Here is a 9,579-nt window from a genome sequence, read left to right on the forward strand (position 1 = left end):
AAATTTTCTTACCTTCTTTCAAACGTAGTTGTAAAATTCAGAAAATGAAAATCCCAATATATTAGTTGTAGTATACAACAATAAGGTTATGCAAATAGAAGTATAAATTTAGAAAATGAACTCAATGTCAATATAGTAGAATTTCATAAACTAAACACAACCTCAATAGAACCATAAATCTAAAAATGTAAATTTTCTTAGCCTTTTTCAAACTCAGTTGTAAAATTAAGAAAATGAACTCAATGTCAATCCCATTATAGCAGTTATGGTACACAGTAGTAAAGTCATGCACATAGAAGTACAATTTCAGAAAATTAACTCAATTTGAATCCAATATAGCAGTTATACTACACAGCAGCAAGGTCATGCAAATAGAAGTATAATTTTAGAAAATGAACTCAATTCAATACCAATATAGCAAGTGTAGTACACAACAACAAGGTCATGCACATAGAAGTATAATTTCAAAAAATGAACTCAATTCAATACCAATATAGCAGGTGTAATAGCCCCCAGGGGCTTGGAGCGGTTGGTAAGTCTTGGAACTGTCACACAAAAGGCCAGTGATCGATTCTCGCCGCCTCCCTTATCACCCTCGACTAACCATGGTGCTGTTGCTGTGGGGTCGGCTGCAGTATCCCAGTTTGATGCCTTTGGGAGGGGGGTCCAAAGGGTCCTGTCTAGGAGAATTCTGGGTTATCAATATATATATATATATATATATATATATATATAGCATGTGTAATACACAACAACAAGGTCATACATATAGAAGTAGAATTTCAGAAAATAAACTGAATGTCAATATAGTAGATTTCATAAATTGAACACAACTTCAATAGAACCTGAAATCTAAAAATGTAAATTTTCTTACCTTTTTTCAAACTCTGTTGTAAAATTCAGAAAATGAACTCAATGTCAATCCCAATATAGCAATTGTAGTACACATCAACAAGGTCATGCAAATAGAAGAAGAATTTCAGAAAATGAACCCAATGTCAATTTAGTAGAATTTCATTAACTGGACAGAACTTCAGTAAAGCCAGAAATCTAAAAATGTAAATTTTCTTAACTTTTTTCGAACTCAGTTGTAAAATTCAGAAAATGAACTCAATGTCAATCCCAGTATAGGAGTTGTAGTACAGAGCAATGTCAATGTGCACTAATGCTGGTTTAAATCTTTTAAATTATATTCATTTTAGAGTAATGTTATCATGAACTGATAACATTGAATTGAAAGATTTAATAAATGATCAATTTGACTTTTTGCACCTTTTAAAAACTCTATTCCTGAAGTTAAACAAAGAGAATTCATGACCGATATTATGAGAGTGCTCACTATAGCATTACTCTTCAAGTCCCATACTATTTTGACTATTATTTCTACAATACCAATGAGTTTAAGTCAACTTAGTGGTCAATTATCTTTGCAATCACTAACTCGGGAGAAGAAAAAAGAGCCCACAGACTCGGAGGTCTTGGTCTTTGTCCCTTAAATTGTTAATGGTTTTGGTCTCTTCCTTCTTGCCTTGAAATCTAATTAAAACCACAGCATTGGGCTTGATCTGATGCTATATGATGAAAGTAATTAACTTTACAAAAGCATTGTTTTCTTCAGCGTAAACTTAGGGTTTTGCTGAAGGCAATTAGAAAGTTGCTGTAAATATGGGCATTGGTCTTTCTTGGTGATCGATGCTTACAACTATGAAGTACCCCACCATATTCCACCCTTTTCTACACTTAAAATTTTATTTTATTTTATTTCAGCTTTGGAAGTAGTGAAAAATGATACTTACAATGAATTGTCAAACTTTTTTTTTTTAATTAATTTGTCTATGTACTAAATAAGGAATGATACTACTCTCCACTTACTTGTTTTATCCATAAATAACCAATCATAAACATTTAGTTAGATAATTAGGTGCTAATATCACTACCCTTTTGTATATTTTGGATATAAATACTTAACGTTGACTTGAAGTCAAGTTGGTGGTCCATTATTGCTCCCTCAGAAGTTAAAATGGAGTCTATCCACGCCAAGGTCTTGCCTTTGTCCCTTACGGAGTAAATGGTATTGGTCTCTTCCTTCTTGCTTTAGAACTGAAAAAAAAAAAAAAAAAATGCGTCTTGAATTACTTTGCTGTGGCATCAAAGAAGCAAACTAGTTCTGAAATTTATGGTTTTTTATTTTATCAATTATGAAACTTTGTTTCTGAATCATGGGTTTGGTCTGATGTAAAGTGACTTTACAAAAATAGCAATATTTTTAGTTTAAATTCAGGTTTGGCTGAAGGAAATTAGAAAGCTGCGTGAGGTTAGGATTGGGGTATTATTTTGACTGCTTTATGGTTGTGAATTTGGAGACAATAGTATTAAATTTTAGGCACGTAGACTTGGGCATTGGTCATTAACACTATGGCATATAGACTTAATTGCAATCATTTTATGAAATTCTACTTTTATTTCTAGAAACAGGGCTCGAGTATTGCGTTCTACAGAACAACGCTCGAGCACTATTTCGCGATCGAGCGCTGTTTGACAGGGCTGGGGGTTTGGTTTGGCTAAAAACACCCCGAATGACCCTGGATTGATTTGTTAAGGTCCCGAGCACTATATAGGGACTCAAAATCAGTGGTATATGGATTAAATGACATGAAGTTTAGGCATGCATGTTAATTCGGATTTTATTCAATTATTAAATTGTAAATTGGGTTTTTTAAATTGTTGAGCATTAAAATTTAAATGTTTAGGCATGGATATGATTTGAATCATCTTAATTGCTGGAAATATAAATTATCAGAATGCGTATGTCTAGTATTTATGTTATTAAGAATTGATGAAATGGACTTTATTAACTTATAAGTTGTTCTTGGGATTCATTAATGTTTAATTGCTAAGTTAATTGCAATATTGGAGTATATGATTTTAATCATGTGTATGACTGCTTTGTATGATTTTATATGTGATCTAGCTTTCTATTAATGTATGTGGGACCATGGTTAGGATATGATTCTTGTATTGATGAATATAGGTGGACCGGCTATTAAGTTGGATTCTTTTATTTTACTCCATTGTCATGATATGGTTGTATTGTTTTATTGTACTATTGTTAAGATATGGTTACTGATAAGGATAAATATAATAGGCAGTTTGAATGCAGATAATGAGCAACTCAAATTTAAATGAGATAAGGATAAGGGATTTATCATAAGGGTAAGGGATTTATCCTCCCTAAAATCTCGATAGAATCATAAAAAATCTCTTTGACGTTTACCATATGTAATGACAGTTACCATCTCCTATAAGAAGGTAAAAAATCGACTTGAAAGGTATGAGATAATTAATATATTAAATCTTGGTATTATTTCAGAATTCCGGTGACTAACTTGAACGTCGGAGAGCTCTTGGCAAGCACCATACCGGTGTTGTCAAGTTCATTACTTCTCTTTGCAGGGAAGATGTCATTATGGATCGTTCAGAAACTCGCTTCAACAGTTAGTGCCGTCTGTGGGAAACGATGAGTTTCCTGAAAATTATAATTTTGATGCAATCCGACTCTGGCACAAACACGGGAATAGGTAGAACTACATATAACGGGATAAATAGTTTTCCGTCGCTCTTACCACTTCTGATGTGCACCACTTCTCACGTGCAAACGGGAACGTTGCCAATTTCAACCCTAACGTTGATCGAGAGATTCCTCAAACAACACGCGTAAATGGTAGCAAAATGTCTTCGCCGATTCAAACATCCTTAGCAAATATTTTTTCCGTGTAATAGAAAACGTGCTCGGGAAACCCAATCCCGAGCAACATTACTCAAAGGGTTAATTTTCTGTTGGATATTTGAGCGAATCAACAATTCATATCAGAGATGTTGACCGATACAATCATAATAGGTGATTACGTCAATGCACAATTGGAATAACGTCAATAACGTTGGGGGCAGAAGACGTCTTAGAAGAGATAAGTACACCTTATTATTGTATATTTGCAGTTCCTAATATTTTTATTTATTATTTACGCGTAAAACTTTTAAATGATTTGAACATGTCTTATTTGATATGTGTCATATTACATTTTCCTAATTAAAGGCTCTTAAAAACAAGTTTGATATTAAATAATTAATCTTTTCCGTATTTAGACAATTTTATATCATGTTGACTAGATATACCCAAAAATGCACCTTGAACCGTGCTGGTTCTTCATGTACTCAAAACCATTGCTCTTGCATTTTTTGGTCATGTGTTAGATAAAATTGACTATGTGCCACATCTGAAATAACCAGACATAATTATTTGTTTGTCCATTCTGTGCATCTCTATGCCTAAATTATCTAAACATAGATTGAAAAGAAAAAAGGGAGATATGTGTGTGAATCGATCCATGCATAAAGTTTGGATACGAAAATAATAATAATAAAAAAAAATAAAAAAAAAACAGAAGTAATTGTACTTGATATGGTAATTAATAGAATCCAGTCGAAGTATATCACATGTGAAATTTTATTCGGTGTATTTAAAGATACACTCACTTTTTTAAGTGTTCTTATTTTATTCTAGTAAAGATTAGTAGTGCATGTTCACTGAAAAATTTAGTGTCTTCTAAAACAAGAAGGAAAAAGATATGTACCCGAGCAAACACACTGCTCGAAAAACACTTCTCATGAGATGAAGAAGAAAAAAAAAAAAAATTTGCTTTGTCTTTTCTTATTTAGTCCAAAGCATGTATTGTTATTTTCTATCTCACATCATATTTTACCTATATAACGGGCTAGGGTGTCTGTTATTAGTTTTTATTAAAATTATTAACAAACCTTGTTAGGGTGGAATTTCCTCAACATATCTCCAAGTCAATGCTTTAACTGGCAAAAAGGTAATTTGGTTACCCCCACCAAGCATGAAAGTCCAACATTTAGTAGTTTTGCTTCTTTTGGGGATGGTGAACGAAAAACAATTGACTGAAAAAGAGAACAGCTAGCTTGGCTCTTGAGAGATTTCTTGGTATGGATCATTGTGCAATAACAGATTGCTGGTCTACGGGTATTGTACTATATGTGCTCCTTGTGGGTATTCCACCTTTTAATGCAGAATATCCACAGTAGCAGCCATTTAAGTTGAAGAGAAGAGTATCAATTTATCAAACAGAATAAATTGGATGGAAGTTGAATGCTAGTAGAAACCAAACTGGCAACTGATTTAGATTGGACATGTAGGAAATTGTCTTTCCAGACCTAGCTGGTCGGATTAATTGAGAAGAGATGACAACAACAAATTATACACAACAACTCCCTTATTAAAGGGCGAGTTAAGTGAAATTCGTAAATTTATTCCCTTATTAAAGGGCGAGCTCATGAAACTTGAGCAAATTCATTTCCTTATTAAAGGGCGAGCTAAGTAAAACTCATCAATCAACCTCTCTTATTAAAGGGATGAGATCATGAAGCTTTATAATCAACCTCCCTTATTAAAGACTAAGCTCAAGAAACTTAAGAAAGATTATTCTCTTTTTAAAGGGCGAGCTGAATGCAACTCGTAAAATATATTTCCCTTTTTAAAGTGAAGCTCGTAAAATATATTTTCCTTTTTAAAGGGCGAGCTGAGTGAAGCATATATTGTCTAAACAACATGTGAAAGCCACAATAAATCAAAATAAATCATTAATCATTTCATTAAACTCACAATCCAAATACAACACAAGGATAGAGACATATGCTAATTGCATTCAAAAACTTGGATCATCAAACAACAAGTTTAGATTGTCCTCCTATTTAACACTACACTACAACTACACTACATCTACACTACTAGCATGAAAATAAACTAGGGAAGAGGCACAACCCATCAAGAGATAAGCACGAACCATCTAGAGAATCACAAGAGCATTCTTTTAAGCACTATGCTTTGACAATCTCTAAATCTATAGCATCAATACACATAGACATGTATCAATAATACAAAATCTAGAGACAAGCACATGAACATTTATTCTAACATACATAGACATATGGATAGAATAAAATGACCAATTGGAAGCATTAAACTACATAAATCATTGAATAAACAAGATCTATATATATCAAAGTGTCAAAACATCAATTACAACACTAATCCCTCAATAATACACAAGATTAAGATATAGAAAGCATGCTTGGGGCTAACTCTAGCCCCAAGAGGATGTCTAGCCATTCATGGTAATGATGCTCGAACCCTCAAGGGCTAATTCCATGGAAGAGGTTTGCTCCTTGTTGATGAAGATCTCCAATGATGTCTTTAGCCTCCTCCTCCTCCTCTAAGCTTCCTCTCCAAGAGATGATATGAATATCTCATCCTCCTTTCCTTTGAAAAAGCAATCCTTATCCTTATATAGGTAAGTCAAAATGAAACCTAAAATGAGCTAGGGTCATGCACACAATATTCTCCAATGATTGGATAAATGATAACTTTCAATGAGCTGGAATTTTACCTTTTTGCACTCGAAGGAAGTTCGATCGATCGAACATTGGACTTGGATCGATCGAACTGGATGAGATCGATTAAACTAAGGCTGGATCGATCCAACTGGCTGAGCTTTTTGGAAAAAGACAAATCCGAGATATTTTGGGAGATATTTTTGGGAAAAAGACAAAAAGTAGTTAGTGGGTGGACAGCTATGGATAGGATCAATCATTTGAATAAGGACAAAAGTGTTCGATCGATCGAAGGATGGTATTGAATCGATCGAACTTCTGCAACTTTATGCTTTTGGGTCAAGGCTTGGATCTATCTTGAAGTGCTGTGATCGATCATTGTTCGATCGATCGAACCTTGAACTTGGATCGATCGAACTTGCTGCTTTACTTCATTTTGCTTCTTTCTTCCTCCACTTTGCTCCTTTCTTTGTTTAATCTCAGAATTGCTTCAATTAAGCTCTTATTTGGCTGAGTTAGCTTATTTTCTGGATAAGTGCCTGAAAATGGAAATAATATGAAATCAATCTAAAACGGCAAAGTAAGATAGATAAAGGTACTAGAATGCCTAAGCTTAAAGGGTTTAAATACGCACTTTTCAGTGCTCATCACACCCCCAAACTTAAATATTGCTAGTCCCTAGCAATGAACTAAAAAGTAAATGAATGAAATGAACAACTATACAACTATAAACTAGAAAACAATAAATGGATAACGCCACTTTCGTAGGGAACACGATTGCATTTAGTATATGCAACAAGCCTTTTAAACCCCTAGGTTACCCTTAGTGTACGAGTAAAGTCTCGTGAGGGTTTCCAGAAATAGTACCCTCAAACATTAAGCTCATTATTTCAAAAGAGGTACCAATATTGCAAATAAGCATTGGGAGAAAACTACCGCAAGTATGCAATTTTTCAACCATTTCTAAGCAATCTCACAAAATATCAACATCAAGCAAGCAAGTATAGTCCTCCACACATTAAGAAAATGATCATGCAAATCAAAACAACTCTAAAATCCTTTTGAGTGGATCGGCATCAATGTGTTGCTATCTTAGCCAACTAAAGAATTAATCACATCCTTACCCTCAAACTAGCACACAAATCTAGTACCGATTATCAAGACAAAAAGTGAACCTTTTATTAAAGCTTTATTGTTCTAGGTGCGCTTATTCTTTTCACTCGATATATATATTTATATATATATATATATTTATATATATATATATATATATATATATTTAAGGATCAAAGATGGAAACATAGTGCAATGTGTTGATCTCTAAAGCTTTTTAGCGATTCATGAGGCCGAGCGTTAGGTCAATGACTCCCAAACTAGACGGCTTTAGGGCATTAGGTGTTCAAACACCCCTACGGACTTACAAGCTCAAATTAACTAGGCTACAAATCAAGACAACAATCATTTCCTACTTCTCAATTTTTGAGAGAAGTCCTCACTTTTTTTTTTTTTTTTTTTTTGTAAGCAAGTTCAATTATTAACCTAGAGTTTGGGCCCTCCACCTTTCGGCGCGAGAAGTTCAGTGCTTGATGAGGCTAGAATCCCGACTACTTAGTGAAAAGGGGTTGTTATCCACCTTTATCAAGAATGAAAGCTTTCAATGCACTACTAGCCCAATTGGGATATAACCAATTCAATAATCAACAAAGCATGTACCCCACAAATGAATGCTAGTGTGCGCCAGTGCTAGTGTAGAATTCTAGAATGAATCTCAAAACAATCACAAAATCAGGATGATGTGGACCACAAGTGCAAGCAAGATATCAATCTTTCGAAACATTTACTCCTAAATGGCTTCCACAAGGCATATAAGAAGTATTAGACTCTCAAGTCAAGCAATTTTTAAATTTTAAGCAATATAGTCCTCAAAAGATCAAAATCATAGCTAGATATGGACCAATCATAGAAATATCCCTCAAATACACAAGTCATGCTAAAAATTTGAATTTAAAACTAACACTGTAGAGTATCATTCCCCCCAAACTTAAATTGCACAATGTCCTTAATGTGCAAAGAGAACAAAGGAAAGAGTATACCAGTGCAACTAAGCAAGAATGATCGGGACTGAAGTATCCGAAGTGGGTGGCATGCCCCCCCCAAACTTGGGATGAACTGTGGTCCTGAAAATTGGCAGTTGGATAAACTTATCAGACAACAAAATGGGATAATCAGTGCATAGTGGTCATGCAAGTGTAAATGGGATAAACAGATAACGAAATGAGAGAGGTATAACGGTGGTCCTGGAAATTGGGTAGCACTCTCTCACTGAAATCACTATGATGCACCTGATGGAGTCAAACATACAGATATGAGAATACAATCATATGACATCCATAGCAAAAATAGATATATAAAATAGAGAAAGTGAAGGTACAACAAAAATATCAAAGCCGACAGACCGGCTGTAAAAATAATACAATGACAATAATAAAGTATCAAAAGGAGAGAGGGATTATAAGATAGAAAAGAGTGGGAGCTCAGGAAGATGAGGTAGGATGGGCAGGTCTGGCTCCGCAGATGTCTCTAGATAAATCTCTGAACATGGTCGCGACATCCGTGCAGAAGGTAGCGAACTCCGCTCTGTGGGCAGTGAGGTCAGCTTTGATGGCAACAACAGCGTCCTCGAGCGTCTGCAGAAGACAATGTCTATATCAATGTCATCATGCTCGGCAGCTGGATCGACTGGTACATCGTCCGCTGCAGGATGTGCTGCTGCTGCCTCTGCCGGTGCCTCTGCCTGGGCTGTGCTGCCACTTCCTCCTCTAACTCCAGCTCTGCAGCCACTAGTACGGCATGGTCCTACATGCAAGTGATAATAGCTCTGTAGCTCTTGTCCCAGTCCTTCTTGAGGAAGTGACAGGAACCTCTCTCGGGGTGCTCCTACGGGTTGATAGGATAGCACTGGTCTATGAGAATCTGGGTGATGAGGTGACTGAATGGAAGAGACTTGGCCCTTCCGGGCACCTTCTTGCTGACGTACTCATCGTAGAGCTTCCTCATCATGCTCCAGATAAGCGTTGGAATAGACACCCAGTGGCCGGTATAGAAGACGTACAGGGCTGCTAGATAATCGCCCCACCTCTGAATCTTATGTCCCGCCATGTATATGTTTCG

Source organism: Cornus florida, unplaced genomic scaffold (assembly GCF_030987335.1).
Source record: "Cornus florida cultivar Cherokee Brave unplaced genomic scaffold, ASM3098733v1 CherokeeBrave_3.0.0_Hap2_Chr02, whole genome shotgun sequence".
Lineage (NCBI taxonomy): Eukaryota > Viridiplantae > Streptophyta > Magnoliopsida > Cornales > Cornaceae > Cornus > Cornus florida.